This window comes from Talpa occidentalis, unplaced genomic scaffold (genome assembly GCF_014898055.3).
Source record: "Talpa occidentalis isolate TD23 unplaced genomic scaffold, MPIMG_talOcc4v2.1 talOcc4.15, whole genome shotgun sequence".
Taxonomy (NCBI): Eukaryota; Metazoa; Chordata; class Mammalia; order Eulipotyphla; family Talpidae; genus Talpa; species Talpa occidentalis.
Genome location: NW_023601543.1, coordinates 71,378,366 through 71,406,067, shown reverse-complemented (window position 1 = coordinate 71,406,067; position 27,702 = coordinate 71,378,366). Strand labels below are relative to the sequence as shown.

Below are 27,702 nucleotides of genomic sequence, written 5' to 3'. Positions count from 1 at the left end.
GTATAGAAAGTGATAACTTAATCAAAAATTATTTTTCCTTTTCCTAACCTGAAGTTTTAGCATTATCTTACCTATTTGATAAAATCTAGAATTTTGGTACTCTATTTTATTTTGAGCTGTTTGTGATTGTTGCTGTAAAAGATGTTCAATGTATTAAAAATAAAAACAGCTAAAATAACCTCTAGAATAAAATATTTCAATATATGGGATTTAAGTTATGTGACTTGCAGAGGAAACTAAATTCTGAGATATGTGTAAGCATTAGTAACTAAGATATTTCTCTCATTTATTCCCCCAAAGATTTTTTTGCGTGCCCAGTTTATAAGCTAAGCACTAAGATCCATCAGTTCTTGGTTAGTTACCCTCTTACCTACTTCCAGAAACCACTAGACTTAGTCCAAACTATATTTTAATTTTCTGAATATTTATTTCCCACTAGACACCATGAAAGCAGGAAGAACATCTACTGTGTTTAATATGCAAGGGCCTAACAAGATACTTGGCACAAGCTTGGCACAGAGCTCATGCTATCTGTATTCTTCCTGGGTATGTAGCTAGACTCAGTATTTCCAACCTCCACTGCAGTTAGGTATGAATATCCATCTGAGGACTGGCCAATGAAAAGTAAGCAGATTGGCTAGGTAACTCTTCAAGGCTGGCCTATAGAAACATCCACTCACAGCCCTTTCTCTTATCACCACCAGAAAATAATGTAGAGGACTCCAAGGACCAGAGCAGAGCTGCCAGGTAGAAAGAGCTTTGGTCCCTGAATGGAGCAGTCACCTCTCCCTCTGGTCCACTTTCTTTGGAGTGGTAAGTGGGAGAAAATATATATATTTTATTGTGTCAAGCCGGAAACTTCCAGGTTTATATGTTGCAGAAACTGGGTTTATTTATGTTAACTAATACAAAGGAATGAATAAAAGAATGAATGAGGGCTCCTGCCATTAAGGGCTTCTCAGTTTAATTTTTGAACTTAGGAAATAACTTCATCTTTCCTATTTGAAGAGTCTTTTAAGAATCATTGGGTAGTTGAAAATGTGAAAGATATTCTTATGATAATTACATGAAATGTGATCAGATGTGATCAGAACAAATTGGGCGTGTTACAGTGGCAATCTGAAAATCATTTGCCTGCACATATATAAAATAGAACATTTCCCAAAGGGATATAAAAATACAAGGCCAAATGCATGCCCTCAGTTGAACTGGCCTTCTGGTGGGGAAAAGGAAGTAGAAACAACTCTGTATCAGTACTCTTCTAGTAATCTATCTTCTCTCTTATGTAACTTGCCCATGGCTTTATTATGTATATGGCTTCAGCTTCCAATGTACATCCCTCCCCACAATACTTCCTCTGAAATGCAGAGAGATATACTCAGCTGCCTGTCTGACACCTTAGTTGGATGTTTCACAGACATCTCCAAGTCAGCATGTCCAAAATTGAACTCAGAATTGATGCTTGCCAAATCTGGTTCTCTCTTGGTGTTTTCCACAAACAAAAAAAATGGCACCACCATTCCCCCCACCCAGTTTTATTTATCTTTTTAAAGATTTATTTTTATTATTTATGCATACAAAAGCTGGGATGCAGGCCAGATGTGCGGGGGGTGAGAGGATTCACCAGAGACAGAGTGGGGAACAGAACAGGCAGAGCGACTGAAATACACTGCTGAGGGGAGCAGGGGGCGAGTCAGGAGAGGTCTGCTGCACCATGTGGGTAGCTCCCTGGCTGGAGATCGAACTCATGTTGCTGTAGCTGTGGATAGCTTCATAGGTCGTGTCTTAACCCCCTACGCCATCAGAGAGGCCCCATATATGTGAATTTTTGAAGCAAGGATTAGTAAAACTTTGGCAATAAAAGATAGTGATTAAGATCTTGGAAAATAGGCCTGGAGCACTTGCTATAAGTCAAACCTAGTGTAAGCGTTTTCCATGCACTATTCAATTTTACATTTCCAGAAATGGAATTATAAGTATAAACTGAAGAATGGCCCAAAGTGACAGAGCCAGATTATATGCAGATATTGGCTTCAGAATTCCTGGAACATTAAAATTGTAGACCTATTTCTAAAAGAATTTCAGAATTTTAAAAACAATAGTAGCTTCTAAAAATCAGCAGAGCCATGTCCCTATTCTAGAAGGGAACTTTGGGGTACCTAGACTTCTAATCACTGGAAACAGAGTAGACTGAGGATTGGATATATTTGCCTTTACAGTTGATGGTGATGTGGCTGTGCAGCTGGTGCCAGGATGGGGCCCGGATTGGGTAGATATTATCGGAGAGTGATCCACAGTATGACTGGTCTGCTGGGACTCCACTCATGAAGCAAGTGGGTGAGTGAGTGGTTGTTCTCTGTGTGTGGCATTGTAGGTGTGGCATTGTAGGTGAGGGTCAGCTTTGACCTCTAATTTCTCATCAAGGAAATGATCTCAAGTAAAATCACAGTGGAACACATTTATCAACTCTCCATTGGGGGACAGGGTTCTCTACCAGGAAAGGACATGGAGCGAGGGTGAATAACCAGCCTCGGGAATAGGAAAGCAAGTAAGAAACTAAAATGGCTGCATCATGATTTTGCTTTTAGTGCTCTCCTGTAGTTTATTTTGTTGGCAAAACTTGTAGAATATTAAAGTAAGTCTGTTCAATATTCACCTGGATATTGCATAAGCAGAATTTTCTGTGACTTCCCATGCCCTGTTAACTAAGCCCAGGAGCCAAGAGTACCCTTCCTTTGTACTTTCTTTCTTTTTTATTTTATATATTTTTACATCATTTTTCTTTTTTGTACAATGTATGCATTTTCATCTTGGTTATCGTCCCTGTAAAATTCCCACCCCGCCTTGTTTTGATCCTACTCCCTTCTCTTCCCCTGTAGTATGTCTCTGGTTTATAGTTGCTTGTTGCTTGTTGATTTTGATTTTTTACTTTATTATAATTAGTCTTTTTCCTGGTCCCTTATTTCGGTTTTATTACTCAGCAATCAAAAAAGATAAACTCATGCCATTTGCAGCAATATGGATGGTGCTAGAAGGGATCATGCTCAGTGAAATAAGCCAGAAAGAAAAAGAAAAATACTGGATGGGTCTCACTCATAGCAGGAATTTAGAAATCCCTTTATACTTTCTGTAGATTTCTCCAACATGTCTAATTTTACCACTGTTTCCTGAAACACCGGACAGTGATTCCTTAAGTCAGTTCCTTGCCCTCCAACTCCACAAATTAAATAACTCCTGTCAACCAATAATGGATTTTAGAGATGTCAAGGGAGGAGTTCTGACTTTAACTATCCATGAGATTATATCAGTCCTTTTAGAAACACTGGCCTAGCTGTGTGTGGGTAATGACCCAGTTACAGTATTATTGGAGATGGTTTTAAGACAAAGATTTTGAAATACATTTGGCAAAGTTCACTCCTCCAGTGGCCTTGTTGACTCCTGGGTCATTAAAACTATTGTTACTTTAAGAAATGTCTTTTGTTGTTATTGTTCAACTCCTATAGACAACATGCTAAAAAGTATAAGAGGAAAAAAAATCCCTTTTCACCATAACTTAGGGCCCTGTACTGGAATCCATGGAGAAGGGAAAAGTTTATTGAAATAGGTTGATATAGTGCAGTTTGAGATGGTTCTCAAACATATTCTACTCCCAGGATGGTCTATAGATCAGAGTTAGGGTTATTTGAGTACTTGAAAACCATAGTTTTAAACACTCCTTATTTCTCCTCGGTAGCCAAACATTATCTGAGCCTGCCAGTAGCTCTCTTTATCAATTTAATGCCAAATATTTTTCTTTTTTTCTTTTTTTTTATTTATTTTTTTTATTTATTTTTTTTAATAATAAATTTTATTTTTATATTCCCCATACAATTGCAGCCCCCCATTCTGACCCCAATCCCTCCCTCCCACCCCGCCCCCTAAAAGTGTCTCTGGTTCGTAGTTTTTTGTTGATTTTGATTTTCACTTTCTTATAGTTATTCGTTTTCCTGGTCCCTTATTTAAGTTTTCTAGATTCCTGCTATGAGTGAGACCATCCGGTATTTTTCTTTTTCTTTTTGGCTTATTTCGCTGAGCATGAGCCCTTCCAGCGCCATCCATGTTGCTGCAAATTGCATGTGTTTATCTTTTTTTGAATGCTGAGTAATATTCCATGGTATATATGTACCACATCTTCTTGATCCAGTCATCTATTTTTGGGCATTTGGGTTGTTTCCAAAGCTTAGCTATTGTAAACAGTGCTGCTATAAACACAGGGGTGCAGGTGTTCTTTGGAATTGATGTTTCTGTGTCCTTTGGGTAAATACCTAGGAGTGGAATTGCTGGATCATATGGAAGCTCTATGTTTAGTAGGTCCAGAAATCTCCACACAGCTCTCCACAGTGGTTGGACCAGTTTGCACTCCCACCAACAGTGCAGAAGAGTTCCTTTTTCTCCACACCCTCGCCAACATTTGTTGTTGCTAGTTTTTTAATATGTGCCATTCTCACTGGTGTAAGATGGTATCTCATGGTAGTTTTGATTTGCATTTCCCTGATGACAAGTGATGTTGAACATTTTTTCATATGCCTGTTGGCCATTTGCATTTCCTCTTCAGAGAACTTTCTTTTTAGCTCTTCTGCCCATTTTTTGACTGGATTCTTTTCTTTGTTGTTGTTAAGTCTCATCAGCTCTTTGCAGATTTTTGTGATCAGTCCTTTATCATTAGTGTTGGGTGCAAAAATGTTCTCCCAGTTGGTGGGGTTTCTCTTTGTTTTTGTTATTGTCTCTTTTGCTGTGCAGAAGCTCTTTAATTTGATGTAGTCCCAGCTGTTTATCTTCGCCTTCACTATCGCTGCTTTGGGTGATGTGTCTGTAAAGATGTCTTTGATGTGCAAATCACGTAGTGTTTCGCCTGTATTTCCTTCTATATATTTTATGGTTTCAGGTCTTATGTCTAGTTCTTTAATCCATTTTGAGTTGATTTTTGTGTATGGTGTGAGGTAGTGGTCAAGCTTCATTCTTTTGCATGTAGCGACCCAGTTTTCCCAGCACCATTTATTGAACAAACTTTCTTTGCTCCAATGCATAGTCTTTGCTCCTTTGTCAAAGATTAGTTGACCATAAATCTGTGGGTTTATTTCTGGATTTTCTATTCGATTCCATTGGTCTGTATGTCTGTTCTTGTTCCAATACCATGCAGTTTTGATGATTATGGCTTTGTAGTAGAGTTTGAAGTCTGGGAGTGTGATGCCTCCATTCCCTTCTTTTTTTTTCAGGAGAGCTTTGGCTATTCGGGGTTTTTTGTGATTCCATATGAATTTCATCAATAATTGTTCTATTTCTTTGAAGAATGACATTGAAATTTTGATTGGAATAGCATTGAATCTGTATATTGCTTTTGGAAGGATGGCCATTTTAATAATGTTTATTCTTCCAATCCATGAGCAGGGGATGTCTTTCCATTTCTTTGTGTCTTCTTCTATTTCTTTTAACAGTGTTTTATAGTTTTCTTTGTATAGGTCCTTTACCTCTTTTGTTAGATTTATTCCCAAATATTTGATTTTTTTTGTTTCAATAACAAAAGGGATGGTTTTTTTGATTTCTTCTTCTTCAGATTTATTGTTTGTGTATAGGAAGGCTACTGACTTTTGCGTGTTGATTTTGTATCCTGCCACTTTACTGAACTGATTGATGAGTTGAATTAGTTTTTCTGTGGACTTTTTGGGGTTCTCTATGTATATTATCATATCATCTGCAAATAGTGATAGTTTGACTTCTTCTTTTCCTATTTGGATTCCTTGGATGTCTTTCTCTTGTCTTATTGCTCTGGCTAGGACTTCCAGTATTATATTGAAAAGCAGTGGTGAGAGTGGACATCCTTGTCTTGTTCCAGATCTTAATGGAATTGCTTTCAGCTTTTCACCATTGAGAATGATACTGGCTGTTGAATGCCAAATATTTTTAAGTTGATTGTATTTTTTAAAAACCTCCCTTCCACTTGATGGTAGCAATTTAATGGAGAGCAATCATCTGTCAAAGGTCCCTTCCAAAAGATGGATGGAGCACAGAAAATGTATATGAGCTTTAAACTTCCCTGAAAAAATCAGGAATAGAATTTATGCTCTAATCTATAAGGGTAGGTGGTTACCTTGACATTCCTAGACTGTTTTTCTCCTCACTTACTGAATTGCCTACACCTCCGTTTTACCATTTATATATTGATAGAACAGAGCCCAAGCAACTTTCGGTTCTCTTGTATATCTGTATCTGCCACTGACATATCTTTTACATGGCAAGGGGAGAAAAGATGTAAAGAAAATGGAACATGGCTTAGGGCTGCCCTCACCTTTTACTCCGGAGTTGCCATGTATGGCCACTCGTGTGCACCACACTGAAGTACCAAGCTCAGAAATCCAGCTTGTACACCTTTGCCAAGCTATGCACCCTAGCATGGAATTGCATTTCACCAGAGGAAACGTTGCCTTTTTCCCCATGAAAAGGCAACTACAGCTTATGAAGCCAGATGCCAGTGGGGTTGTTTCATACCAGAGGGGTACCTTACTCCAACTCACACATGAGCACTCTATGGACTCATGGGATCCTGCACAGGTCCTAACACCTGACCACCAACCCCACCATGTTGAACACTCAATTCTAGGTTATTACATGATATATGCTATTGTCTTTGATCAGATTCTTTAAAGGCAGAAACTGAGACAGAGATTCTTGTCCAAGTGTAAAGTGACCAACTGTCTCTGTTTGCCCAGGACCAAGGGATTCCCCAAAATATAGGACAGTCAGGACTAAAACTGTTAAAGTCTGGTAAACCAGGGGGATCTGGTCACCCTATCAAGTGACATATTGAGGGAGTGTTTTCAGGAAAAAGGAGGCAAAGGAAGCAATGTAGGACAAGAGAGGAAAGTTACACAAGGGAATATTCTCAGCTGGAGAATTGTTTCTACTTGGCCCATCAGGAACTCTGATCTTGCTAAAATCTATGGACTTTTTCACCATACAGTCCTTCTGAATTATTTCATTTAGCATAATCTACTCCAGTTCCATCCATGTTGTCACAAACAGCAAGATGTCATCTTTTTTTTTAAGAGCTGAGTAGCATTCCATCTTGTATCTATACCACATCTTCTTTATCAACTCATCTATCCTTGGGCACTTAGGTTGTTTCCATAACTTGGTTATTGTAAATAGTGCCACAGCAAATGTAGGAGTGCATTTATCCCTTCATATGAGTGTTCTTGTATTCTTTGAAAATATGCAATTTAAAATAAATAATTAAAATCATAAAATATTTCAAGAAAGAGGAAAGACCTAGGATGAATCAGGGTGAGCTACATTTTAGAATTCTGCATCCAATTTTCCAGAACTGAATTGACTGATCCTGAGTCTTAACTTTTTTCCATCTCTGTGTATCAGTCAACAAATAACTGATGGATTTCATTTGATTTTGTGGGTGATATAAATATAAAATTACTTTAAGTTACTCTTCTGCTATTTGTTTGTGGGGTAAAGCAAGTAATAATAAAAATAAAAATGAAGCACAGGCACACAGAAGTTCAAGTTTGATTTAAGCAGTATGACATGGTGGGATGCTTGTGGGCTTGGAAGTGGGTCACCAGTGTTCAAATCCTGCTTGTATCACTTAATAGATACTGGCTCTTTGGGAAAGTTAGTTAACCTCATTGAACCTATTTTCTTGTCTGTAAGTGATAACCTCAAAGGGCTGCCATAGAGATTAAGTGAGGATCTAAATGTGAAAATGCTGGAAAAGAGAGGAAATTTCTCCTTCCTCTACTAAAGCATCTTGTACTATGCTCTACACACAGATGGTGATGAATAAATATGAACTGAGTAATAAAATAAGTGTCAACATATTAATTAATTGTTTGGTGATAATTTAGTGTTCATATCCTAGTTTTTTAAGAAGAAAAACAAACGAAGATAAAATCCTAGTATATTAAAAAGAAAATCAAACCAAGGTTTAAGTTTCAGTATTCTTTGACCTTAAGAGAATTTTGTGGTGAGTTCTTTTTCCCTGAGATGCTCTCCTCTTAATCTGCAAGGCTCACTCTCTTACATGCTTTAAATCTTTATTAAAGAATTTCAGTGAGAATTTCCAGAATACCTATCTAAATCTGCAAACCTTCTCTTCCTGGCTCTCAAGATTACTTAGTACCCTATGGTATGCTATTTATTTTACTCTTTTGTGTACTATAGATTTCATTCCCCTCTTTATGATATAAATTCCATGAGAGTGGGGATTTTTGTTCATTGAGTTCCCTGCTCCATCTTGAGCATATACAGCAAGGCCCAACACAGGAAGGGCATTAACATTTTGATGAATAAATGAATAGGGAAGCATGTCAATTGAAGAGTGGGCCAAGAGAAATCTACATACTTTCTGGTTCTTGAATTTCATAGCAAATGCTTCAAGTTACTATTTTGTTCCAATTTTCAGTTTTGTTAGAATTTAAAGATTTTACATATCAGTTACTAGAAAAGCTAACTTTAGGATTAGTGATATTTTCCATGATTGCAAAAAGTGGAGACTAATAAATACAAGTGCTTCCTTTCATAATGTCATATTCAATTGGCAAAGGTTTTCATTCTTGTAAAATCAGAGAAACACTGAAGACCATGGGGGGAGAAAAGCAACCTAAAAAACCTAATGTAATAATTAAATCACAAAAGTAAGATGGGAAAATGTTTTTGTGCTCTTCAAAAATATAATAAATATAGAAATTTAGAATGATTCTTAGGAATTATTTACTTTGATGACTTATTTAAGTTTCCACTCATAATGCATAGAAGTTTACATTTTGAACATTAAACTACCAGGTATACTGATGGATTTTGTTGGGCAAGATTTATTTAAATATTGTATGTTATTTGATTGTCTTCTAATATTTAGTTTGCTTATTGAGAGTCCCTATTTCAGGAATTCTTATCAATTTTAGCTTTTGGAGGTACAGGAGGAAATTAAATGTGGATTTTGTCAGAAATATGTTGGAAAGCAACATAATTTTTTTATTGACATTTCTGTGCCTGTCTTGGAATGTAAAGTCAGTGAAAAGTCAATTATTGGGCTAGGAGACAAGAAGGCTAGCATTCTAGTTTACTCTCTACAAATATGTCAATATGTGACTTTGGTTATTTCCTATAATTCTTCTGATTTCTGCTTCTTTAACTGTAATAAATAGTGAATAATGTAGAGACTGGGCTTTATTAAGTATTCATCACCTGGCTTTTAGTGACAGAGGCCATGCCTTGGTCTCTCTTGACTTTCCTTCTAGAGGACTTACAGACCCTTGATAATCTAGTTTTAACTCAGAAGAAGGAAAACATGGCTGACTCTGATTTGGGAGTAAGACATGGGCACTAAGTCATGCCTTTGGCTCTATATATTTGTCCCCCATGGCAGGAACAATCATATGTGTTCATCAAGTTGTTTTATTTTTTCCTAGGCACAAAGGAAGACCACATTTTCCCATCACTCTTGCATCTTGATGAAAACATATGACCACTTCTGTATAATGGGCTCTAGGCAAGATTATATAGCCTTGTTTGGAGACTAGCTTCTCAAAATCTCTGATGAGGTCTTTTTTTTTTAATTTTTTTAAAGAACCAGGGTACAGGCCAGATGCATGGGAGGGTGAGAGGATTCACCACAGATAGAGCGGGGAACAGAACAGGCAGACTGACGAAATACACTGCTGAGGGAGCAGCAGGCGAGACAGGAAAGATCTGCCACGCCATGTGGAACCCTCTCCGGCCGGCTGGGATTGAACTGGCGCTGCAGAGGCTGCGGACAGCTCCACAGCGCTGTGTGCAACCGTCTGCACCACCAGGGGAGGCCCCTGATGAGGTCTTTTAGACTCTCTTCTCTTGTCTCCTAACTAGATACAGGGCATCCAGGAGAAGATTCCAAAGCAGATCTATGAGGGAAAAAAGATGCCTTTATCCTAGAGTCATTAGAGGAAAGTTACCCAAAGTAACTGATTAGCTAGCAATACCTGTTTTCAAGTTTGAATTGGCAGGAACTTCACGTAATAGGCCTTTGAGATTTAGAATTGGTTCCTACAGCAGTCGGACCTACCCTGAATAATCTATTCCCCTCTATTCTTTTTTTAAAGATTTATTTATTTATGCATACAAGAGCTGGGTTGCAGGCCAGAGCTGTGGAGGTGAGAGGAGACAAGAAGACTAGCATTCTAGTTTACTCTCTACAAATATGTCAATATGTGACTTTGGTTATTTCCTATAATTCTTCACTAGAGACAGAGTGGGGAACAGAATAGGCAGATTGACCAAAGTATAGTGCTGAGGGGAGCAGCAGGTGAGACAGGAGAGGTCTGCTGCGCCATGTGGGTAGCTCCCTAGCCGGGGATCGAACTCATGCTACAGTGGTTGCGGATAGCTTCATAGGTTGTGTCTTAACCCCTTGTGCCACCAGGGAGGCCCCATCCTCTCTATTCTTGATTTAACCTGCAAGTAATTTTTTTGCCTGGTTCGGTGTCCTTTCTAATGAAGGAACTTGACCATAATTCATGGTAGAAATTGTTTTGATCAATCAGATTTTAGAATGGTTAGAATTGGGGCATGTGGTAACAAGGAACACGGACTGAAACTTATTTCCAGGATTCATGTTACTTCACTGTTACCACTATTATAGGTGAGCAGAGAAAGAAAACATTAAAGAGCCACTTCGCATTATTAAAGATAATGTCTCATACTTCATCCAGAAGCACATAGACAAGTATTTTAAATATAGACTCACTAGGCCAGCCTACCAATTTACATATAAGTCTGAAAATGAAAAGTTAGTGTTGCCCTAGTAATGTGAACTCTTCTAAATTGTGTATTACCACTGTGCTAAGGTCAAGTGGATGTAGCTAAGCCTCAAAGAAGAAATTTCCATTAAAATATGAGAAACTGAAAGTAGGGATTTATAGGAGAAGCCTGAAGAAAGTAAAATTATGACATTTAACTTCTAGAGCAGATGAAAATACTTCTTGACTATTAGAGGAAAGTGTGTTTTATTAAGGGTTGAAGCATGGGTTTATATATTTAAATAACATTACTGTTTATTTTTCTGTTATGACACTGAGAATGTTTATTTTTGGAAGTGTGTTTGGTCTCCAAATATTTTGGGATTTTCCGGCCATGTTGCTGTTATTGTTTCTAGTTTAATTTCTTGGTGGTATGAGAGATAATTTGTATGATTTCTATTTTTAAAAATGTGTGGGTTTTGATCCAGTATGTGGTCTATCTTGGTAAGTGTTCCATGTAAGATTGAGAAGAATGTATCTTCTGCCAGAGTTGGATCAGTTATTCTATAAATGTCAATTAGATCCAGTTGATTGGTCGTGCTGTTCACTTGAATTATATGCTTACTGATTTTCTATCTCCTGGATCTTTCTACTACTTTATATTTTGATGGAGAGAGGACTGTTGAAATCTCCAACCATAATTATGGATTTGCTAATTTCCCCTTGTTTGGTAAGGTTTTGCCTCCTGTATTTTTGATGCTCTGTTGTTAGGCACATACATATTAAGGATTGTTATGTCTTCTTGGAGTACTGACCCCTTTATAGTTTTATTTAATGTCCCTCTTTATCTCTGATAAATTTCCTTGGTCTGATATCTGCTTGGTTTGAAATTAATGCAGTTACTCCAGCTTTCTTTTGATTAGTCTTAGCATTGTATATCTTTCTCCATTTCTTCACTCTTAAGCTATCTGTGTCTTTATATTTAAAGTGGATTTCTTGTAGATACATCTAATAGGTCTAGTATTTTTTTTAATTGTGACAGACTCTGCCTTTCAATTGTTATATTTAGACCACTGATATTTAAAGTTATTGTTAATAGTTAGACTAATATTTACCATATTTTAACTTTTTTAAATTGTATTCTTTCTTTGAGTGTGTGTGTTCCATTCTTACATTTTAATTAAGCATTTTATATTATTCCATTTCACTTATCTCTGTCAATTATATTTCTTCTTAAAATTTATTTTTAGTGTTTGCCATAGGGTTTGCAGTACATGCTTACAACTAATCTGATAGTTTTCAGATAATTCTATATCATTTAATGGGTACCACATATACCCTATAACTGGGTATGCTTAGTTTCCCCATCCTGCTCCTTATTATACTGCTGTTCATTTAGTTTATCCATAAACTGTAACCACCAAATACATTGTTGCTTTATTGTTTTGAACAAACTGTTATCTGATAGATCAATTAAGACTAATAAAAAGAAAATATTTCCTTTCATATATTCCTTTATATAGATCTGAGCTTCTGACTTGTGTAATTTTCCTTCTCTCTGAATAATTTCTTTTAACATCCTCACAAAGCATATCTACTGGTGACAATTTCCCTCAATTTTTGTTTGTCTGAGAAAGTCTTTCTCTAACTTTTAAAGGAAAATTTCATAAAGTAGAGAATTTGAGAATACATCAAATGTATTAAGGCCCTCTCTAATTGCCTCATTTTAACTTAATTACCTCTTTAAACACCACATCTCCAAATATAGTCACATTCTGAGGTACTGGAGGTTAGAACTTTGAAGTGTTAATATATGAGGATATAATTTAGCCTATTACATAATTATTTTAAATTTCTTACCTGATAATTCTAAAATCACTTACCATCTAAGTCTGTTTCTTTTTTTTAAAGATTCATTTATTTATGCATACAAGAACTGGGGTACAGGCCAGGGGTGTGTGGGGGGTGAGAGGATTCACCAGAGACAGAGTGGGGAACAGAACAGGCAGACTGACTGAAATACACTGCTGGGGGGAGCAGCGGGCGAGTCAGGAGAGATCTGCTATGCCATGTAGGTAGCTCACTGGCCGGGGATCGAACTTGTGTTGCAGTGGCTGCGGCGAACTTCATATGTTGCATCTTAACCCCTTGTGCCACCAGGGAGACCCTATCTAAGTCTGTTTCTGATGCTTCCTTTGGCTCTTCAGGTTTGGGTTTGGCCTTCTAGTATGCCTTATAATATTTTGTTGAAAGGTGGACATAATATGTTGAGTAAAGGAAACACACCTTTAGTGTGAAGTTTTAGGCATATCTGACTAGAAGTTAGGCTGTATTTACTGTTTGATGTAGCTGTGGTGTCAGAGACTGAAATTTCATCTACCGTTTTTGTCCCCCTTGTTATATTTGGGTCTCCCTAGAGACCCTTTCTTAAATTGGGTCTGAGTTTATAGTCCTTTGAGCTATAATTCTCTAGTATTAGAGAGGGACCATATTGATGTCATGGTAAAATGCAGGAGGAGGGGAAACATTCTATAATCTTACAATTAGGTTTCAGTCTTCACCTAGCCAGTGACTTTCAAGAGTGCTTTTCAGCCTTCTCTCTCATCCTTTAAGTGAGACAGAGGCTAAAGAGAGCTGGATTTGGGTATTTTCCTTCCCCCAGATCAGTTAGGCTGTGGTAAAATAATTTTCCTTGAGAACAGGTCATTGTTAAGGAGAACAGAATGTTCTGGTCTCATTTCATAGTCACCACTCCTCCACCTCTGTGTAGCACAGGGGGATTCTTCTCTGATCTTCACTCTGAGGATCTGGTCAGGCTCCTAAAGGTAATACTCATGAAAGTATGGAGGTCCCTGTAAGAGTTGGGGATTATCTCTCTATTTAGTTTATAATCTGTCTCCAGTAATTAGATAGTTATCCTCTCAGTAAGAACACTAAAAGCCTACCATGTTCCTGTAGCAGCTTTTTTTCCTGGTAAATTGTAACTCTCTACATGTGTATTTCTAGTTTCTGGGGCAGCATTTTGTCCTGTAACCTCAATCCTCAATGGATCTAAGAAGAGCTACAGAGTTTCAATTTTGATTACAAGCATTTTTGTTATTGTTTTTATGAATGGAAGTGACATCTTCCAAGCTCTGTCTGTGCTGGACTGGAAACCAGAAATTTAAAATGCTTATTTTTGAAAATTAAGAAAAATAAGTACAGAGAAAAACAGTCATCCATGATTCATCCATGATTTCATCACCTCGAGATAAGAACTTATAATATTGTTATATATTTTTCCAACTATTTTTCTACCTATGTCTTTGTTTTATGTTATATTTTAAATATACAAACAGGACAGAGACTGCTATAATTACCCATATGTCCATGTTAATTGTCCCATTGTTTTCTGGGTCTTTAAAAGAAGCAAATGCAACAATGTACTTTTTCCTATTCAATTTTTCCCTCCCCCTCCATAGAGATAAACACCATCCTGTTTTTAACTTACATTTTTCTTGATACTTTCTGTTCTTTTTTATAATATATGAACACTATTAAAAGTTACATTAAAAGGACAACGTTGATATAACCTTATACAAGTCGCTACTCACATCAACAGTTTGCTTTGGTGATGTATTCACACTGAAACTAGATCTAGTCTAATTCTTCTACTATATGACCTTTCCAAATTATTTAACCCCTTTTCCTATTGATTCAAATTTTTACTCTTACAAACCATAGTACAATGACCATTCCTTTTTTAATATTTTATTTTATATGATTCTTACATCATTTTTGCACAATGTATGCATTTTCATTTTGGTTATATTCCCCATACAATTGCAACCCCCTCCCTTATTTTGACCCTAATCCTTCCTCACCCCGCCCCTCCCCCCATAGTGTGTCCCTGGTTTATAGTTACTTGTTGATTTTTAGTTTTACTTTCTATTAATTAGACAGTGACATTCTTATGTGTGTTTTTATATGCACATGTGAGTTTGACATGAAGGACTGTATGGTGTATAATAAAAGAGCACAGGGTAAAGGATTATGGGTGCTTTGGTCCTGGGTGTGGTGTGGTGACATACATCTGAGGAGCTGTGAAATTATTCCTCTAAATCATGTACAGTGGTGTAAATCAATGTTACCTCATTTAAAAAAAGCCATAAAAATTGAAATTTCTATTGAGTTCCAAAACATTTTTTAAATTAAACCACATATCTTAATTTTTTCTTTGTACTTCTATTCTGAGTTTTCTAAAATTAAAATTAACTTACTTTATGATCAGAAAAAGTTAATATCCACTCCAAAAAAAAATGAGTCTACACCCTACCTCTCAAACTTAAATCATTTTTTCATTTTTAATTTATGTATTTTTACATCATTGTACATTCTTGTGCAATGTTTGATTTCTCCTCTCAGGTGTTGTCTCCATACAATTATTACCACCAAGACACCAATAAACTGTCACGTCACCATGAACTCTTGTGCTCTTCCCTCCATTTTGATCCCCCTCCTTCACCCTCCCCTGCCTAATATCTCTGACTTATAGTTCACCTGCTAGTTTTTTCTTTTTTTTCCAATTCTTTGTATGGTTCCCCTGTGTTCCTCCTATAAGTGAAACCATCTGATATTTTTCTTTATCCTTCTGACTTATTTCACTGGGCATAATCCCTTCCAGCTTCATCCATGTTGCTGCAAATGGCATGAGTTTATTTATTTTTTTGATCACTGAGTAGTAGTCTACTGGTATATAGACCACATCTTCTTGATCCAGTCATCTGTTTTGGGGCATTTAGGTTGTTTCCATGTTTTAGCTATTGTAAATCATTTTTATATGTCATCTGTGATGGACTGAATTGTATGCTTCCAAAAGAAATGCCTGTCATAACCCCCATACCTGTGAATGTGAACTTATTTGGAAATAGAATCTTTGCAGGTATAATTAAATTAAGGCTCTCAAGACAAGAACATCCTGGATTTAGAGTGGACCTTAAATCCAATGAGTGGTTGTCTATATTAGAGAAAAATGGTAGAAGAGATTTGAGACTCAGAAAGACAAGGGGGAAAGGAGTGTTTTTTTTTTTTTTTAGATTTATTTATTTATTTATTTATTTATACAAGAGCCGGGGTACAGTCCAGATGTGTGGGAGGGTGAGAGGATTCACCAGAGACAGAGCGGGGACAGAGCAGGCAGACTGATGAAACACACTGCTGAGGGGAGCAGCGGGCGGCAGGAGAGGTCTGCGTGCCATGTGGGACCCTCGCGGGTGGCTGGGGATCGAACCGGCGCTGCAGAGGCCGCGGGCAGCCGCACAGCCCAGCGCTCAACCGCTGCGCCACTAGGGGAGGCACTGGAGTGATTTTTTGAAGACCAAAGAATGCCTAGGATTGCCAGTGCTACCAGAATCTATGAGAGGCCTGAAACTGATTCTCCTCCATAGCCTCCAGAAGGAACCAACCCAGTTGTGTCATTGATTTCAGACTTCTGGGCTACAGCACTGTAAGAAAATAAATTTTTGTTGCTTTAATCCACCAGCTTTGTCTTAATTTATTACAGCAACCTTAGGAAAGCAATATAGCATCCTTCCTTGTACACAGAGTCATATAAAAGTACACTTAGAGGAATTCCTATTTTTTTCTCAGTGGTCCCACTTGAGTGCTAACCTTAAGACAAAGTCAAAGTTTGTTATTTCTGTAATACTTGAAGAACCCATGGTGATTTGCAAAGTTTGTACTCACTTCCTCATTCACCACTTTTCCATCTCACTTTTGCACAGCCCTTTTAGATTGCAAATCAGCATCAATGTAGCATTTTCTCAAATAAAGGCTCTCAGAATTTCAGCTTTCCCATTCCATGACACATTTCATCATTTTCTTTTTTTTCATGGCAGTTGATAATGCAAATCAACAGAGTATATCTCTTCTTGTAATTTGCTTTTTACTTAGAACGCCAATTAGCAAGAGGGAATTGGAGAGTCATTTCTATGTGGAATATTTATTACCAAAATAAGAGACACGATGCTTAACATTTAATTGGTTTATAGTTCTGTGAAGCTAGTTTTCAAGGTCATAAGAAAATCTTATTTATGAACACAAAAAGGAAATGCTCACAGCTCTTTTAAAAACTTCAAAGTTGTGGGTTTTTTTTTTTTGGTTGAAATGTTCTTTATTGTTCACTAGATCATTTGTTAATCACATTAATGAAGTCTTCAGTTTGTTTTTTTTTTTTTTTTTTTTTGGCCTATTAGTTTTTCCAATCACTGAGGATGGGTTAAAGTGAAAAATATATAATCCTGGGTAACTATCACTACAACCAAGGTAAAGAATATTTTCTTTTTATTTTTTTAAAGGTTAACAAAAGGTTTATTTACAAGGCAAGGGGAATGAGGAAATGTACAACTCAGGGAGAAAAGAGGGAGACAAATTCTTAAATGTGTCCTACCCGTTCAAAGTTGTGTTTTCTTTTTGCACCAAACACCAAGTCTCAGATATCGTTAAATGTTCTTTTGATTAATAGAAGTAAATGTCACCCTGTCCCAAGAACAAATGAGTTGATTGCAAATGTGACTTCTTTGCATTCTCCTAACAACACTCCATACACAAACCAGTTTGCCAATCATTCTTATTTTCCTGAAAAAGTGGAAAGACTGATTGTAAATCCGCCACAGACTCATTCTCCCTTGTCCTTTGCTTCCTCTCATCCCTCAGTATTTTCACTCAACACTTCACCTTTTTATAGAGGTTGGGTCAAGCACCTATCCAACAACCCCCTTTGCTGCCCCTGCATGTTTTCATAACGTCCTGTGTATACTTCTCACCACTTGGTATTAAAACTTGCTGTTTAGGCCTTCCCGGTGGCGCAGTGGGTTGAGCACAGCGCCATGGAGCTGTCCGCAGCCTCTGTAGTGAGGGTTCGATCCCCGGCACAGAGGAGATACCCGATACCCACATGGCGCGGCAGACCTCTCCTGTTTTGCCCGCTGCTCCCCTCAGCAGTGTCTTTGGTCCGTCTGCCTGTTCTGCTCCCCGCTCTGTCTCTGGTGAATTCTCTCACCCTCCCGTGCCTCTGACTGTACCCCAGTTCTTGTAAAAATAAATATATCTTTTAAAAAAAAAAGCTGAAAGTTTAAAAAAAAAACTTGCTGCTTATACATTAGACTTAAGCCCTTTACCCACAGCAGTTGTGTCTCATTTCTGCCTAGTACCTAGACTACAGAAGGCATTCAATGAACATGTTGAATTCAATCTAACTGCAAATGTCACATATGTAGAGATGTATATAGCTCTAAGATGGCATCTGCTCCCTTACCACCTAACTTATCTCTTGGGGGAAAGCAGTATCTCTCTGTATTGTAAGGGGTGGCTCTCATTCCAGAATTCAGGCAAAGCCCCACGTCTCTCTGGTGATATGTATAACAAGCTCTTATTCTTAACAGGAATATTAATAGTCACTGAAGACACTTGAGATACTAGTTGATTTTTCTGTATCAGTATGAAAAGAATCATAAAAGTAGAGTGAATAGGGTCACTTTTTTCAAGAAGCCACTGTAGTCAGTGATTTCTAATTCATTATATTTATATTATCCATCTTCTAAAAATGAGTTGAGAATCAAGTTTTATAGACATTCTAATATTATTTGATTAGTTTCAGAAGGAAATGCATGAGTTAATAGTGGATTATCATTCCCATGTAGTAGAAAGATGTGTTAATGAAATATAATTGTCAACTATCCATACGTTAATGTGAACTATATGTGAGAATTTGATGTGCTTGCCTGCTCTATAAAACATTTTGAAGAGGGTTTTATGGATAATTTACAGCTAATTCACAGATCTCCACCACAGCTGAGTCAGAGTAACTTCATTTCACATTACTATCTACCTTTCTGCAAACTGATTGTCATTGCAGTTTGGGAGCAGAGAACATTTTTTCTAAGCTGTGTTTTATGGAACACCAGTGCACTTTGAGATATTAATAGCAAAAGTTTTGGAAAGTAGGTAAAACAAAAGTAGGTTTTCTCTTTAGAAGAATTCTGAGTGTTTACTATGTGTTATCACCAGGACTGATTTATCCACTAGGTTCCATAGCTACAGTGCCCAGGGCTTTTAGATAGCCCTAAACTATTTCAGTGTCTTTTAAAATAAGAAGAAAATGAAAATACAGTAATAGGTACTAGTAAATGCAGCCTGGATTTAATTAATCTTTATGCCAGTGCTGCCATAGAATATATTTTAATTGTTTTCACAAAGGCAAAACCATAAAGATCATGTGACCCTGGTTATAATTCTCTGAAAGGTGTGCTTTGCAGGGTTTTCCAAAACTTACTTGTGCATGAGAACCTTTTTGTAGAGTTTCTCAGAGGACAGGTGTAGGGTCAGGAATGGACACGGTGCAGGTTTTCTGATATCCAGCAGACCGGGTAAAGGAGGAGTCAGAGTCCTCAGTGGGTTTTTGCAAGTCTTTTATTGGGGTTCACCAGGCATATGGCAGGCAGGGGTGCTGGGGGGCTGGGAGGCTGGCAGTCTTCCCAGCCCCCAGCAAATCTTCCCTCTATCTGGGCTCTCTGGCGTTCTCTGCTTCTGCTTCTCTCTCGGCTTTTGCTGCTGCTGGCGTCCCTGTGACGCCACCCTTAAAAGCCCAGTCTTAGCCCAGGTGAATCCCATCTACCTCTGCCCACACCCTACTCCAGGTGCCCGCCATCAGGCATGCACTCAGGACCACAAGGATCCATCATCTATCCTGATGGCGGGAGGGCAGAAAAGCCTAACCTTTTTCCTTACCCTACAACAGGGTTAAGAACATTTGGACACATTTATGTAATCAAACGAACAATGGAACAAGAGTTATATAAGAATGGGATTTTAGAGATCTCTGCTACTCACTGTGCATCTTTTTGCAAGTCGTGTGATATTTCTGGCCCCCATATGAGAAAACAACTTGATGGCATTCAACTAACTGCCCCAAGTATGTTTTCCCGTTTAAAGGTAATATGATTTTATATTTTGAATATCCTGTACGGCTTAGTGAATTTTTATAAATTTATACATTTTGGTTAGAGCACAAATTCCAAGGAAAAGAGTACTATTCTGGGTATCAAACTGTCCCCCAACCCCCGCCCCGGTATGCGAGCCACAGGGCAAGTTTTCTGTTTTATATTTTGGGCCTGAATAGAATGGACCAATGAGGTACCCATCATGTTCATCAGCTCATTAGTTAATTATTTGGTGCCAAGTGGGCTGACTGTTCCTAAAATGGTCCAATCAGTCACTTAGCATTGCAAATGGTCCAATCAGGGAGGTGTCAATTAGGGCAAAGGATCCTGAAAGAGGATTAAGTCAATGTAGGAGCCAGTTTAAAGACTGTTCCTGGCCTCTGCTAAAGAAAGACGCATCCATCCAGCAGCTTACCTCCAAAGGAAGAGGAGAGAACTCTGTATCCGAGTCACTTTTAAGAGCTATTAATTGCTTCTGATCATCCAGCACGCCTACCGCTGCAGATGCCTCTTTGCTGTCCGGTTCAGGTTCCGGTGTTTCACTCTGTGGCTTCAGGCTTCTGCGGAGTCAAGTTAGCGGCCCCACCTACCTGTGAGCACCTCCGGGTGGCTGTGAGCTCCAGGCCGTCGTTGGCGGCTCGGCGCCATCATGGAGGAGCGACCTTTTATCTGGGACTTCTGGACACTATCAGGGTGAGCTAGCCGGTCACTTGTGGCCTTCCCCTGTTTGTTAAGTAAACCCCATTGTTATTGTTCCCTGAGCCCAAGTGGTCTTGCAATTTTGCACACAGGTGGAAACCCACAGACAGGACTTGCTCTCTATTAGGCACTGTCCTTTAACCTGCTATGGCACCCCTATACTCCGTTTCAGGCTGAAAGTCAGACTAAAAATTTTAGCCCCTCGTTTTGCCCTAACTCCTACCAATAACAAAGTCCACCAAATATTTCTCTCTCAAAACAAAAAAAAGGATAAGAAATTTAAATATTCCTATCTATATGGTGTTCTCTACTCAGGCAGCTGACAATTAAGCTGACAATCTTTTCCTCTGTGATGGGGACTGTGGTGGTGGTGGGGTTGAGCAAGAGAAGCCCCCAGGTTTTAAGTTTGGTGACTCCTTCACTGATTGCATTACCGACTCATCTTTTTTGACAGGTTAAGCTTTTGGTTTTGTAGGATAACAAAAGGAGAGGCCTTATAGATGGTTCTATACATGAGCATAAAATTCAGGGGCGAGGAAAGGTCTGGTATCTTTGGAATTCTTTAGCTATTGGAGTAGAAGAAATAGCCCTAGAGAATAATAGTGAGAACTATAGTGGGCTGAGGATATATGTATGGGGACTATCAACTTTAAGGGTAGTTATTGGAAGATAAACTCCCAAGAAGGGGACCCCCATAAAAACCAGGAAAGTACAAGGACAACTAGAAGAGGCTGTTATCAGGGAAACAGAGCAAAGGCGATTACAATGAAAATAGAGTAGAAAGTTTTAGACAAAAAAGGGGAAATAGACACTCATATTCACTCCAAGTGAGAACATGAATCACAACTTTCCTGAGAGTCAACTTGGCATTGTGCAGCAGGACTTTAATATTTACACCCTTAGACCCAATAATTCTTTTTCAATTTATTCTAAAAAAAAATCCCAAGGTAATTGTCAAAGACATGTACAAGGATGTATATACATCACCATTACTCATAAAAGAAAAGATTAAAAATATGGGTCAAATATCCAGTAGTAGAATATCATACCACAGCTATAAGCATCTAAAAAATATGTGAGGATATGAGAACATATTCACAATGTAATGTTATATGAAAAGCAAATAACAGGTACTGTACAGAATTGTGTCTTCATATATCTATATCCATCTACTTATTGATGCACATGGATATACTTCAAAATGTTAACAGTAGTTATCACCAAATAGTGTTATTACAGGTGACTTCATTTCTCTTCTTTGTATTTGCCTATATTTTCCAAATATTCTGTAATGCTATGCTCTGCATATTTGTGTCCCTCCCCCCAAAGTTCATATTTTGAAATTCTAACCCTCAAAGGTGATGGTATTAGAAGGTGGGGCTTGCTGCCTTTGATAGCTCTGCAGATAGAGCAGAAAACTACTGAAGCTGGGGCCTGCTGGGGGTGCTTAATCCCAGAGGTGGAACCCCCATGAATGTGATTAATGCTTCAAAAAGAGGGTTCAGAGAGCTCCCTCTCCACTTCCGCCATGTGAAGATCTGATGAAAAACCTGCTACCTGGAAAAAAGCCTTTTCCAGACCATGAACTAATACAGTAATGAACAAGCACTGTGTTTATAAATATTGATGGGGGGGCAAAGATTACACTTGAAAGGCAAGAGCATTTAACAGTGTTAAAGACACTGCAGTTTGGTTACACAGCACTGGAAAATATAGATTAAGTTTGGCAATTAGGTCATTATGTATCGTGGAAAATAGTTTCAGTGAAGAATGATGAAATTTCAGAGCTCAAGGAGTAAAATTGAGGTGAAAATCCCCATAAGCCAGTTTTTCTGCACTTTCAGGAGCTAAAAGAGGAAGAACAAAGAAAATCTGGATGGCAATTGAATAAGATACAGGTGTGAGGGCCTTTTCAAATGAAAAGGTCTTCAGGTGTTTATAGACAGAGGCGAGGATCCAATAAAGAGGCTGAGAGAGAGATGACTGACAAGGACAGGGCAGATACAGAAAGAAATTGAGCTGGGCCACCATTGTGGGTTGGCCTTGAACTAGTAAAGGACATTGCAGGCTTCCACAGTGAAGAAAAGAAAGTAAAAACCAATGAATATAGATATGTTTACAGAGAAATTGAGTGAGACCTCCTGATGACCTCAATTTTTCCACTGATGTTAAGGCAAGGTCACCTGCTGAGAATGAAATCAGCAGTTACGAGGAATGACTTGGGTAAGTCTTGAAGTTTTGTAACAGTTGTTGATGGGAATGGAAGACAAAACTAACCAAGACCAAGTAAAATGACAAGAGGGTGTGCCCGGGAGCCAACCAAATTTGGAGATCATAAATGTTTGTAGAATCATTGTGTGTGAATACTTGAAAATTCCTTTAATAGAGTAAAGCTACCAGGTGGAATGAAGTAGTGAGAAAGAAAGTAGGCAGTTGCTAAAATGGAGCATTTTCTAAACCATGACTAGATTCCAGGCATGAGCTTTTGAATAGGGAGTTAAAGGAATAGCAAAACCATTAAATTGGGCAAGTTATCTCCATGGATGTTTGAATCTAGAATTATCCTAAAAGAGGAAGATTGCGGGTTGGAATTTTTTGTGAAAAAGTGGCTAGCAAGATAGCAGGTGAGGTAAATTGGCCACAATTAAACGGGATTGGCGGTAAGAAAGGTGAGGTGGGCATGTTATTTACAACATAAAATTGAACAACGTACAGAAAGCTTCCGTGTTTGCATAAAGACATGTTTCTCCATTTCAGAAGTACTGATACATATCATAATGAGATATTGATATGCAATGAATCTTTCTCCTTTGCCATATCAATTTACCTCTCAATTCAAAGAATAGTGAATGTCATCTCTTGTACTCACCTGCTAGTATTCACAAACCCAGTCAATGGGCAGTTGATCCAAGTATTTTCTTGAGTTAAATCCAACCATGTCAAAAGGAGCACAAGATTGAATATTCTTTGGTGGCTTGTGACATCAACTGAGCAACATGAGTGAATTACAACTGCATGTCCCCTCTAGGGCTATCTATTATCCAATATGTCTTATTTAATTTTCAGTTCCAGGCAGGCAAATTGACCATGTATATTTGCTTGTGTCAGTAGCTAATTTTAGATCACTAATCTAATTGGCAATGGCATGCCCCTTTAGCTTGTCATGTAAAAATTCACATTTTCTGATTAATGTGATTCATTTATATTAGATTTGACTTGACAGAATGGCAATGTGTAATATAGGAGGCAAGTATGACAGGATTTCTCCCTCTCCCACTCAGTCACACTCTTTATAAATGATCCAGTCAAGGCATCAGCCTACAGTGTCTTGCCTTTAATGAGATAAATGTTGAACTTGCACCTATTCTAATGTGACTTCTTTGGTATTTTCTCATGAGCAGAGCAGCCCTTATCAGAAGGGCAACAGTTTAATGTATAATCTTAAATATACATGTATATGTAGCCTACATCTCATATACTGCTTTGAGAAAAGGGTTATTCTTTTGTAATTGTTGTCTTGTGTCTGTGTTTTTGTCTAAACTGTTTAGAGTTTGCATAAAGCTGGAGTTTATTTTTAAATGCAATTTAAAAACAGTGGCAGGTGTTATTAAGTGATATTGTAATTAGTCTGAAAAAAAACTGGTAAAATGAGGATTGCAATGAAAAAAGGAAATATATTAAAAGTCTAAAAAAAGGAAAAAATATCAGGCTGGGAATTCTTGTTATTAAAAGAAGATAATTTTACTTAAAATAACTTATGAGTTTTATATATACTCTATACTCTTCCCTTTTACAAGTTTTTCTTACTATGCTAATCAAATGACTAATTCTCAGAGGACTTGAAAATTACTTTCTCCCTATTTTTTTTTTTTCCCAATTGGATAGACAAGAATTATCTGGCTGGGTACATTGCTCAGATTTAGTCTTTAAAATATCTGTAAGCCTCATATCTGTCTTCTCTCCATAGCTAAATTACTTTTTTTTAGCTTTATTGAGGCATAAGTTGCAAATAAAAAATATACGTAATTGTAGCGACAGGAAGGCACAGGGCAGGATCTCTATGACTCGAGCAGACGGGGTAAAGAAGGAGAATCCTGGAGCCCTCGGTGGCTTTTGCAGGCTTTTTTTTTTGGGATTTACCAGGTACACGGCAGGCAGGGGTGCCGGGGGGCTGAGGGGCTGGCAGGCCTCCCAGCCCCTAGCTAGTCTTCACTCTTTCTGGGCTTTAGGGCATTCTCTCATGGCCTCTGCTCTCCTCATTCCCTTTCGCTCATTCTCCCCTGGTGTCCCCGTGACGCCGCCCTTATAGGCCCAGTCTCAGCCCAGGTGTACCCACTTAGTATGCCCACACCCTACTCTAGGTGTGCCATCAAGCATGCATTCTGGACCACAGGGATCCATCATCAACACTGATGGCTGGAGGGGCAGAAAAGCCTGATACTTTACTTACCCTGCAATATTTAAGGTATACACCTTGATTTAATATACATATATATTCAGAAGTGATGACCACAATTAAGCTAATTAACATCATTTCACATATCTGTTGCCTCTCATTGTTCACATTGTCGCCTCTCATGTGTTCATGTTGAGAACACTTAACATTTACTTTCTTAGCAACTGTCAAGGATACAATGCAGTATTCTTAACTGTAGTCATGATGGTATACGTTAGCTTGCTGAAACTTATTCCTCCAAATGTTCAATCACTATCTGCCACCAAGCTATCCCCCACCCTCCTTCCCCTCTGGTAAGCACCATTTTGTTGTCAGTGCCTAAAGTTTTGTTTTTATTGTGTTTTATGATTGCTTTTGCTTTTCTTTATATTCTACAAGTGAATGAAACCATATGGTATTTATTGTCTTTCTTTTTTTTGACTTTTTCACTTAGCATAATTCCCTCATCATCCATCCATGTTGTTGAAAGTGGCAATGTTAAATCTTTTTGTGGCTGAGTACTATTCCATTGTGTAAATATATCACATATTCTTCATTCATTTGTTGTCAGGCACTTGGGTTGTTTCAACATCCTAGCTATTGTAAACAGTGCTGCAATGAACATAAGAATGCATGTATCTTTTTGAATTAGTGTTTTCATGTTTTCTGGGTAAATACCCAAAAGTGGGTGTTTTTAGGAACCTCCATACTGTTTTTCAAAGTAACTGCACCAGTTTATAGTCCCACCAATAGTGCACAAGGGTTCCTTTTTCTCCATATCCTCATCAACACTTATTATTTCTTGACTTTTTGATAGTAGACATTCTAGCTGGTAAAAGGTCAAATTTCATTGTGGTTTTGATTTGTATTCCCTAGTGATATGCCATGTAGAACATCTTTTTATGTGTCTATTGTCCATCTAGATTTTTTTTTGGTGAAATGTCTACTTAGGTCCTCTATTTTTTTAATTTTTGTTATTGAATTGTACACATTATTTATATATTTAAGTTATTAATCTCTTGTTTGACACATGACTTGCAAACATTTTTCCCCATTCAGTAGAACTTTCAATTTTGCAAAAAGTTCCTGTTGCTCTGCAGAAGCTTTTTAATTTGATGTATTCCTAGTTTGTTTATATTCTCTTTTGCTTTATTAAAATGCAGAATCCTTAAGAAGAAACCTTATTTAACTTTTAATACCCAATATCTATCAATAACACAGTGCCTGACCCATAGTGTTTATTAAATGATTGTAAATAAACATGGCTAGGTATTCTGAAGTATAGTCTTCATACAAGGAAGGTTTCATATGCCATCAAAATATCGATTATGAGTAAATAAAAATGATGGAGAATATTCCAGAACTTAAGAGTATATCCCTTCTTCACTATGCTGTTGCTATCACCATAATCCATATTTTTATACATCAGCCTGAAAAATATTATTTCTATAGTAGTTTCATGGGAAGTTTTCCCAAGTTTTGGCTCCTCCATTCAACCAGCACAGGAATAGTATTTCTTAAGGGCTACCATAATTGTGCTACTTTCTTCCTCAGCAAGTTTCTTACCACATAAAGTCTTAGTACTTTTGCTCTAATGCCAGTTTTCCAAATCACAATAATTATACTGGCATTTACAAGTTCACATATTTTTAATTAATCCTTAGCAAACATGTACTTCTGCAGATGGGAAAACCGAGACTCAGAGTGGGTGATAGCTTGCAAAGCATCACAACCAACCTTAATAAGTCTGACTTCAGGTTGTCAAATTCTAAACAGTGTCATGGGCTCTTTCCACCGAATCATACTAGATTTACCTTTCCTACCTTACTTGTCCTTACTTTTCTTCACATACAGTTGGTACTGGTCATTCTGGTGTCCGCATTATCTCCACAAATAAAACAGGTACAACAAATTTGTTCATCCCAGCCCTTTATGGAATGCCCTTTCTCCTTCCTTTAGAGACAAATTCTACCCAATTCCAGGACAACACAAGCCCCATCTCCTCTGCTTCATTGACCTCCATCTCCTTTCAAATTCTATAGCATATCATGCAACCCCCAATATTAGCCTACTGTCAATCATTATTTTATGGATGTTAATCTTTCCTACCAAAATATATTTTGAGCTGCCCGAGGGCAAGTTCGTATCATACTTTATATGCCTTTGTTATGCCTTGGCAGACATACGCCCATTGTAGATGACAATAAGTGCTGACTCCTTCACTGCTATTTTTTGTTTTAAATGAGTGTTTACTTTTTTTTTTTTTTTGCTTTTTTCTCAATGAGACTAAAGCAGATTTGTTCAAAAGCTGTAATTGAACTTTAGCCCTTAGTCATTCTGTATTTTAGTTTTGCAACATAATAACAGTAATTCTTATTAGGTTAATTTTTCCATTCAGCATAAAACAGTGAATCTAAAACACTGGAAATAATGAATTATAGTCATGTATCACTTAATGATGGGATACATTTTGAGAAATGCATTTTTAGTAAAAGGAGAAAGATTTATGTGATATGAAGAGAAAACAGTATGAGAAAAATGCATTTTTGCTCAATTTCATTATTGTACCAACATAGAGTGTGATTACAGAGGCCTAGATGGGCTCACCTCCTATATTTCTCAGCTCAATGGTACAGCCTGTTGGGACCACTTTGCATTGCAGTCCATTGTTGACTGAAACGCCATTAAGTGACACATGTCGGTACTTTAGGAGTATTCTAAATGCCATTGGGGTTTTCAGGGGGACCTGAATAATTTGCAGATGCTTGTGTCATACATTTCTATACTCCCAAAAGATCTATTAAAGTGAAATAATTGTTTATTAAAA

The 27,702-nt window shown here is 37.7% G+C and overlaps 1 protein-coding gene and 1 pseudogene across 9 annotated transcripts in view; both read left to right on the top strand.

The window, feature by feature from the left end:
* Positions 1-27,702, top strand: part of GK (glycerol kinase) — a 342,820-nt gene that overhangs the window by 41,460 nt on the left and 273,658 nt on the right. For 5 of the 9 annotated variants that reach the window (XM_054695796.1, XM_037512564.2, XM_054695799.1 and 2 more), the window contains exon 1: positions 2,229-2,337. The exons of 3 other annotated variants lie outside the window; for them this stretch is intronic. The gene's annotated coding sequence lies outside the window, so the exon portion shown is untranslated. Of the gene's footprint in view, positions 1-2,228; positions 2,338-20,380; positions 20,435-27,702 lie in introns of those variants that run through there. One more of the 9 variants, XM_054695795.1, reaches the window with a different exon arrangement.
* LOC119245720 (60S ribosomal protein L39-like) overlaps positions 20,391-27,702 on the top strand; it is a 116,020-nt pseudogene continuing 108,708 nt past the window's right edge.